This window comes from Hippocampus guttulatus, unplaced genomic scaffold (genome assembly GCF_054856545.1).
Source record: "Hippocampus guttulatus isolate MCC_2025c unplaced genomic scaffold, RoL_Hgut_1.0 HiC_scaffold_38, whole genome shotgun sequence".
NCBI lineage: Eukaryota > Metazoa > Chordata > Actinopteri > Syngnathiformes > Syngnathidae > Hippocampus > Hippocampus guttulatus.
Window position 1 is genome coordinate 20,001 of NW_028233897.1, and position 7,500 is coordinate 27,500.

The following is a 7,500-nucleotide window of genomic DNA, read 5'->3' on the forward strand; positions in this document are numbered from 1 at the left end:
TACCAGGGGTCACCATTCATTTTCAATGGGGGAGGTACCAGGGGCAAGGCTGGGGGTACCAGGGGTGTTGCTGGGGGTACCAGGGGTAAAGAGCGGGCCGGCCCGGCGGGCGAGTGTGGCCGGAAAAGGGGCCTCTTGCTCGGATTGGGAGTTTGAAAAAATTCCCCCATTCATTTTCAATGGCAGATGTACCAGGGGTCGGTGTCCGCCAGACGGCGGTGTGGTAGGCAAAAGGCGGGCCGGCTCGGCGAGCGTGCGTGCCCGGGAAAAAGGCCTCTTGGCCGGCGTGAGAGTTTAATAATAGCGGGCCGGCTCATCGAGCGTGCGTGCCCGGGAAAAGGGCCTCTTGGCCGGCGTGAGAGTTTAATAATAGCGGGCCGGCCCGGCGAGCGTGCGTGCCCGGGAAAAAGGCCTCCTTGCAGGCGTGAGCGTTTAATAATAGCGGGCCGGCCCGGCGAGCGTGCGTGCCCGGGAAAAAGGCCTCCTTGCAGGCGTGAGAGTTTAATAATAGCGGGCCGGCCCGGCGAGCGTGCGTGCCCGGGAAAAAGGCCTCCTTGCAGGCGTGAGAGTTTAATAATAGCGGGCCGGCTCGGCGAGCGTGCGTGCACGGGAAAAAGGCCTCTTGGCCGGCGTGAGAGTTTAATAATAGCGGGCCGGCCCGGCGAGCGTGCGTGCCCGGGAAAAAGGCCTCCTTGCAGGCGTGAGAGTTTAATAATAGCGGGCCGGCCCGGCGAGCGTGCGTGCCCGGGAAAAAGGCCTCCTTGCAGGCGTGAGCGTTTAATAATAGCGGACCGGCTCTGCGAGCGTGCGTGCCCGGGAAAAGGGCCTCTTGGCCGGCCTGAGCGTTTAATAATAGCGGGCCGGCCCCGCGAGCGTGCGTGCCCGGGAAAAAGGCCTCCTTGCAGGCGTGAGAGTTTAATAATAGCGGGCCGGCTCATCGAGCGTGCGTGCCCGGGAAAAGGGCCTCCTTGCAGGCGTGAGAGTTTAATAATAGCGGGCCGGCTCGGCGAGCGTGCGTGCCCGGGAAAAGGGCCTCTTGGCCGGCGTGAGAGTTTAATAATAGCGGGCCGGCCCCGCGAGCGTGCGTGCCCGGGAAAAAGGCCTCCTTGCAGGGGTGAGAGTTTAATAATAGCGGGCCGGCCCGGCGAGCGTGCGTGCCCGGGAAAAAGGCCTCCTTGCAGGCGTGAGCGTTTAATAATAGCGGACCGGCTCTGCGAGCGTGCGTGCCCGGGAAAAGGGCCTCTTGGCCGGCCTGAGCGTTTAATAATAGCGGGCCGGCCCGGCGAGCGTGCGTGCCCGGGAAAAAGGCCTCTTGGCCGGCTTGGGGGATTGAAAAAAAATCCCCCATTCATTTTCAACGGGAGGGGTCGGCGGTACCGCTTGGTGTCCGCCAGACGGCGGTGTGGTAGGCAAATGGCGGGCCTGCACGGCGAGCGTGCGTGCCCGGGAAAAAGGCCTCCTTGCAGGCGTGAGAGTTTAATAATAGCGGGCCGGCCCGGAGAGCGTGCGTGCCCGGGAAAAAGGCCTCTTGGCCGGCGTGAGAGTTTAATAATAGCGGGCCGGCCCGGCGAGCGTGCGTGCCCGGGAAAAAGGCCTCCTTGCAGGCGTGAGCGTTTAATAATAGCGGGCCGGCTCATCGAGCGTGCGTGCCCGGGAAAAGGGCCTCTTGGCCGGCGTGAGAGTTTAATAATAGCGGGCCGGCTCATCGAGCGTGCGTGCCCGGGAAAAAGGCCTCTTGGCCGGCTTGGGGGATTGAAAAAAAAATCCCCCATTCATTTTCAACGGGAGGGGTCGGCGGTACCGCTTGGTGTCCGCCAGACGGCGGTGTGGTAGGCAAATGGCGGGCCTGCACGGCGAGCGTGCGTGCCCGGGAAAAAGGCCTCCTGGCCGGCGTGAGAGTTTAATAATAGCGGGCCGGCTCTGCGAGCGTGCGTGCCCGGGAAAAAGGCCTCCTTGCAGGCGTGAGAGTTTAATAATAGCGGGCCGGCTCGGCGAGCGTGCGTGCCCGGGAAAAAGGCCTCCTTGCAGGCGTAAGAGTTTAATAATAGCGGGCCGGCTCATCGAGCGTGCGTGCCCGGGAAAAAGGCCTCTTGGCCGGCGTGAGAGTTTAATAATAGCGGGCCGGCCCGGCGAGCGTGCGTGCCCGGGAAAAAGGCCTCCTTGCAGGCGTGAGCGTTTAATAATAGCGGGCCGGCTCATCGAGCGTGCGTGCCCGGGAAAAGGGCCTCTTGGCCGGCGTGAGAGTTTAATAATAGCGGGCCGGCTCATCGAGCGTGCGTGCCCGGGAAAAAGGCCTCTTGGCCGGCTTGGGGGATTGTAAAAAAAAATCCCCCATTCATTTTCAACGGGAGGGGTCGGCGGTACCGCGTGGTGTCCGCCAGACGGCGGTGTGGTAGGCAAATGGCGGGCCTGCACGGCGAGCGTGCGTGCCCGGGAAAAATGCCTCCTGGCCGGCGTGAGAGTTTAATAATAGCGGGCCGGCTCATCGAGCGTGCGTGCCCGGGAAAAAGGCCTCCTTGCAGGCGTGAGAGTTTAATAATAGCGGGCCGGCTCGGCGAGCGTGCGTGCCCGGGAAAAAGGCCTCTTGGCCAGCTTGGGGGATTGAAAAAAAATCCCCCATTCATTTTCAACGGGAGGGGTCGGCGGTACCGCTTGGTGTCCGCCAGACGGCGGTGTGGTAGGCAAATGGCGGGCCTGCACGGCGAGCGTGCGTGCCCGGGAAAAATGCCTCCTGGCCGGCGTGAGAGTTTAATAATAGCGGGCCGGCTCGGCGAGCGTGCGTGCCCGGGAAAAAGGCCTCTTGGCCGGCGTGAGAGTTTAATAATAGCGGGCCGGCTCGGCGAGCGTGCGTGCCCGGGAAAAGGGCCTCTTGGCCGGCGTGAGAGTTTAATAATAGCGGGCCGGCTCAGCGAGCGTGCGTGCCCGGGAAAAAGGCCTCCTTGCAGGCGTGAGAGTTTAATAATAGCGGGCCGGCTCATCGAGCGTGCGTGCCCGGGAAAAGGGCCTCTTGGCCGGCGTGAGAGTTTAATAATAGCGGGCCTGAGAGTTTAATAATAGCGGGCCGGCTCGGCGAGCGTGCGTGCCCGGGAAAAGGGCCTCTTGGCCGGCGTGAGAGTTTAATAATAGCGGGCCGGCTCATCGAGCGTGCGTGCCCGGGAAAAGGGCCTCTTGGCCGGCGTGAGAGTTTAATAATAGCGGGCCGGCCCGGCGAGCGTGCGTGCCCGGGAAAAAGGCCTCCTTGCAGGCGTGAGCGTTTAATAATAGCGGGCCGGCCCGGCGAGCGTGCGTGCCCGGGAAAAAGGCCTCCTTGCAGGCGTGAGAGTTTAATAATAGCGGGCCGGCTCCGCGAGCGTGCGTGGCCGGGAAAAAGGCCTCTTGGCCGGCGTGAGAGTTTAATAATAGCGGGCCGGCTCGGCGAGCGTGCGTGCCCGGGAAAAGGGCCTCTTGGCCGGCGTGAGAGTTTAATAATAGCGGGCCGGCTCATCGAGCGTGCGTGCCCGGGAAAAGGGCCTCTTGGCCGGCGTGAGAGTTTAATAATAGCGGGCCGGCCCGGCGAGCGTGCGTGCCCGGGAAAAAGGCCTCCTTGCAGGCGTGAGAGTTTAATAATAGCGGGCCGGCTCCGCGAGCGTGCGTGGCCGGGAAAAAGGCCTCTTGGCCGGCGTGAGAGTTTAATAATAGCGGGCCGGCTCATCGAGCGTGCGTGCCCGGGAAAAGGGCCTCTTGGCCGGCGTGAGAGTTTAATAATAGCGGGCCGGCTCATCGAGCGTGCGTGCCCGGGAAAAGGGCCTCTTGGCCGGCGTGAGAGTTTAATAATAGCGGGCCGGCCCGGCGAGCGTGCGTGCCCGGGAAAAAGGCCTCCTTGCAGGCGTGAGAGTTTAATAATAGCGGGCCGGCCCGGCGAGCGTGCGTGCCCGGGAAAAAGGCCTCCTTGCAGGCGTGAGAGTTTAATAATAGCGGGCCGGCCCGGCGAGCGTGCGTGCCCGGGAAAAAGGCCTCCTTGCAGGCGTGAGAGTTTAATAATAGCGGGCCGGCCCGGCGAGCGTGCGTGCCCGGGAAAAAGGCCTCCTTGCAGGCGTGAGAGTTTAATAATAGCGGGCCGGCTCCGCGAGCGTGCGTGCCCGGGAAAAAGGCCTCCTTGCAGGCGTGAGAGTTCAATAATAGCGGGCCGGCCCGGCGAGCGTGCGTGCCCGGGAAAAAGGCCTCCTTGCAGGCGTGAGAGTTTAATAATAGCGGGCCGGCCCGGCGAGCGTGCGTGCCCGGGAAAAAGGCCTCTTGGCCGGCGTGAGAGTTTAATAATAGCGGGCCGGCCCCGCGAGCGTGCGTGCCCGGGAAAAAGGCCTCCTTGCAGGGGTGAGAGTTTAATAATAGCGGGCCGGCCCGGCGAGCGTGCGTGCCCGGGAAAAAGGCCTCTTGGCCGGCGTGGGAGATTGAAAAAATTCCCCCATTCATTTTCAATGGCGGGGGTACCAGGGGTAGAGCTGGGGGTACCAGGGGTAAAGAGCGGGCCGGCCCGGCGTGCGAGTTTGGCCGGAAAAGAGGCCTCTTGGTCGGATTGGGAGATTGAAAAAATTCCCCCATTCATTTTCAATGGCGGGGGTACCAGGGGTAGAGCTGGGGGTACCAGGGGTAAAGAGCGGGCCGGCCCGGCGTGCGAGTTTGGCCGGAAAAGAGGCCTCTTGGTCGGATTGGGAGATTGAAAAAATTTCCCCCATTCATTTTCAATGGCGGGGGTACCAGGGGTAGAGCTGGGGGTACCAGGGGTAAAGAGCGGGCCGGCCCGGCGTGCGAGTTTGGCCGGAAAAGAGGCCTCTTGGTCGGATTGGGAGATTGAAAAAATTCCCCCATTCATTTTCAATGGCGGGGGTACCAGGGGTAAAGAGCGGGCCGGCCCAGCGTGCGAGTTTGGCCGGGAAAGGGGCCTCCTGGCCGGCCTGGGGGATTAAAAAAATTCCCCCATTCATTTTCAATGGCGGGGGTACCAGGGGTAGCAGTACCGATTTTGGTCGTTAGGGGCGCTGTAGTAGGTAAACCAGATATGCGGAGTTAGGGGGTCAAGAAGGCGAAAGGCTTAGAAAGTGACCGTTCACCAAAATACTTTCCGAAACGTATATAGGGGGGCATGTGTCGGACGAGTCACCATGCTTTCTCGATGCTGGAGGTACCAGGGGCACAAAGTTGGCCGGGAAAGATGCCTCTTAGGCGGATTGAAAGCATGAGAAAATGCCCCCCATTCATTTTCAATGGCGGAGAGCGGGCCGGCCCCGCAGCCGAGTGTGGCCGGCGGAGAGGCGTCTCGGTCGGATGAATGAAGCGTGGAGCCGGCCTCTGACGGCGGAGCTCCGCACTTTCGAATATTTTCTATCTCCCCCTCCGGGCGGTCGACGGCAGTTGGGAAGGCCGCCCGAGAGGCGCCCGGGGCGGATACCTCGGGCGAAAAGCCGGCCTCTGACGGCGGAGCTCCGCACTTTCGAATATTTTCTATTTCCCCCTCCGGGCGGTCGACGGCAGTTGGGAAGGCCGCCCGAGAGGCGCCCGGGGCGGATACCTCGGGCGAAAAGCCGGCCTCTGACGGCGGAGCTCCGCACTTTCGAATATTTTCTATCTCCCCCTCCGGGCGGCCGACGGCAGTTGGGAAGGCCGCCCGAGAGGCGCCCGGGGCGGATACCTCGGGCGAAAAGCCGGCCTCTGACGGCGGAGCTCCGCACTTTCGAATATTTTCTATTTCCCCCTCCGGGCGGCCGACGGCAGTTGGGAAGGCCGCCCGAGAGGCGCCCGGGGCGGATACCTCGGGCGAAAAGCCGGCCTCTGACGGCGGAGCTCCGCACTTTCGAATATTTTCTATCTCCCCCTCCGGGCGGCCGACGGCAGTTGGGAAGGCCGCCCGAGAGGCGCCCGGGGCGGATACCTCGGGCGAAAAGCCGGCCTCCGACGGCGGAGCTCCGCACTTTCGAATATTTTCTATTTCCCCCTCCGGGCGGCCGACGGCAGTTGGGAAGGCCGCCCGAGAGGCGCCCGGGGCGGATACCTCGGGCGAAAAGCCGGCCTCTGACGGCGGAGCTCCGCACTTTCGAATATTTTCTATCTCCCCCTCCGGGCGGCCGACGGCAGTTGGGAAGGCCGCCCGAGAGGCGCCCGGGGCGGATACCTCGGGCGAAAAGCCGGCCTCTGACGGCGGAGCTCCGCACTTTCGAATATTTTCTATTTCCCCCTCCGGGCGGCCGACGGCAGTTGGGAAGGCCGCCCGAGAGGCGCCCGGGGCGGATACCTCGGGCGAAAAGCCGGCCTCTGACGGCGGAGCTCCGCACTTTCGAATATTTTCTATTTCCCCCTCCGGGCGGCCGACGGCAGTTGGGAAGGCCGCCCGAGAGGCGCCCCGGGGCGGATACCTCGGGCGAAAAGCCGGCCTCTGACGGCGGAGCTCCGCACTTTCGAATATTTTCTATTTCCCCCTCCGGGCGGCCGACGGCAGTTGGGAAGGCCGCCCGAGAGGCGCCCCGGGGCGGATACCCCGGGCGAAAAGCCGGCCTCTGACGGCGGAGCTCCGCACTTTCGAATATTTTCTATTTCCCCCTCCGGGCGGCCGACGGCAGTTGGGAAGGCCGCCCGAGAGGCGCCCCGGGGCGGATACCCCGGGCGAAAAGCCGGCCTCTGACGGCGGAGCTCCGCACTTTCGAATATTTTCTATTTCCCCCTCCGGGCGGCCGACGGCAGTTGGGAAGGCCGCCCGAGAGGCGCCCCGGGGCGGATACCCCGGGCGAAAAGCCGGCCTCTGACGGCGGAGCTCCGCACTTTCGAATATTTTCTATTTCCCCCTCCGGGCGGCTGACGGCAGGTGGGAAGGCCGCCCATTCATTTTCAATGGCGGAGGTACCAGGGGTGCCGCTGAGGGTACCAGGGGTGCCGCTGAGGGTACCAGGGGTGCCGCTGAGGGTACCAGGGGTACCGCTGAGGGTACCAGGGGTGCGGCTGAGGGTACCAGGGGTGCGGCTGAGGGTACCAGGGGTGCGGCTGAGGGTACCAGGGGTGCCGCTGAGGGTACCAGGGGTACGGCTGAGGGTACCAGGGGTGCCGCTGAGGGTACCAGGGGTACGGCTGAGGGTACCAGGGGTGCCGCTGAGGGTACCAGGGGTGCGGCTGAGGGTACCAGGGGTGCGGCTGAGGGTACCAGGGGTGCCGCTGAGGGTACCAGGGGTGCCGCTGAGGGTACCAGGGGTGCCGCTGAGGGTACCAGGGGTGCCGCTGAGGGTACCAGGGGTGCCGCTGAGGGTACCAGGGGTGCCGCTGAGGGTACCAGGGGTGCGGCTGAGGGTACCAGGGGTAAGGCTGAGGGTACCAGGGGTGCCGCTGAGGGTACCAGGGGTGCCGCTGAGGGTACCAGGGGTACGGCTGGAGGTACCAGGGGTAAGGCTGGAGGTACCAGGGGTAAGGCTGGAGGTACCAGGGGTTAGGCTGGAGGTACCAGGGGTAAGGCTGGGGGTACCAGGGGTAAGGCTGAGGGTA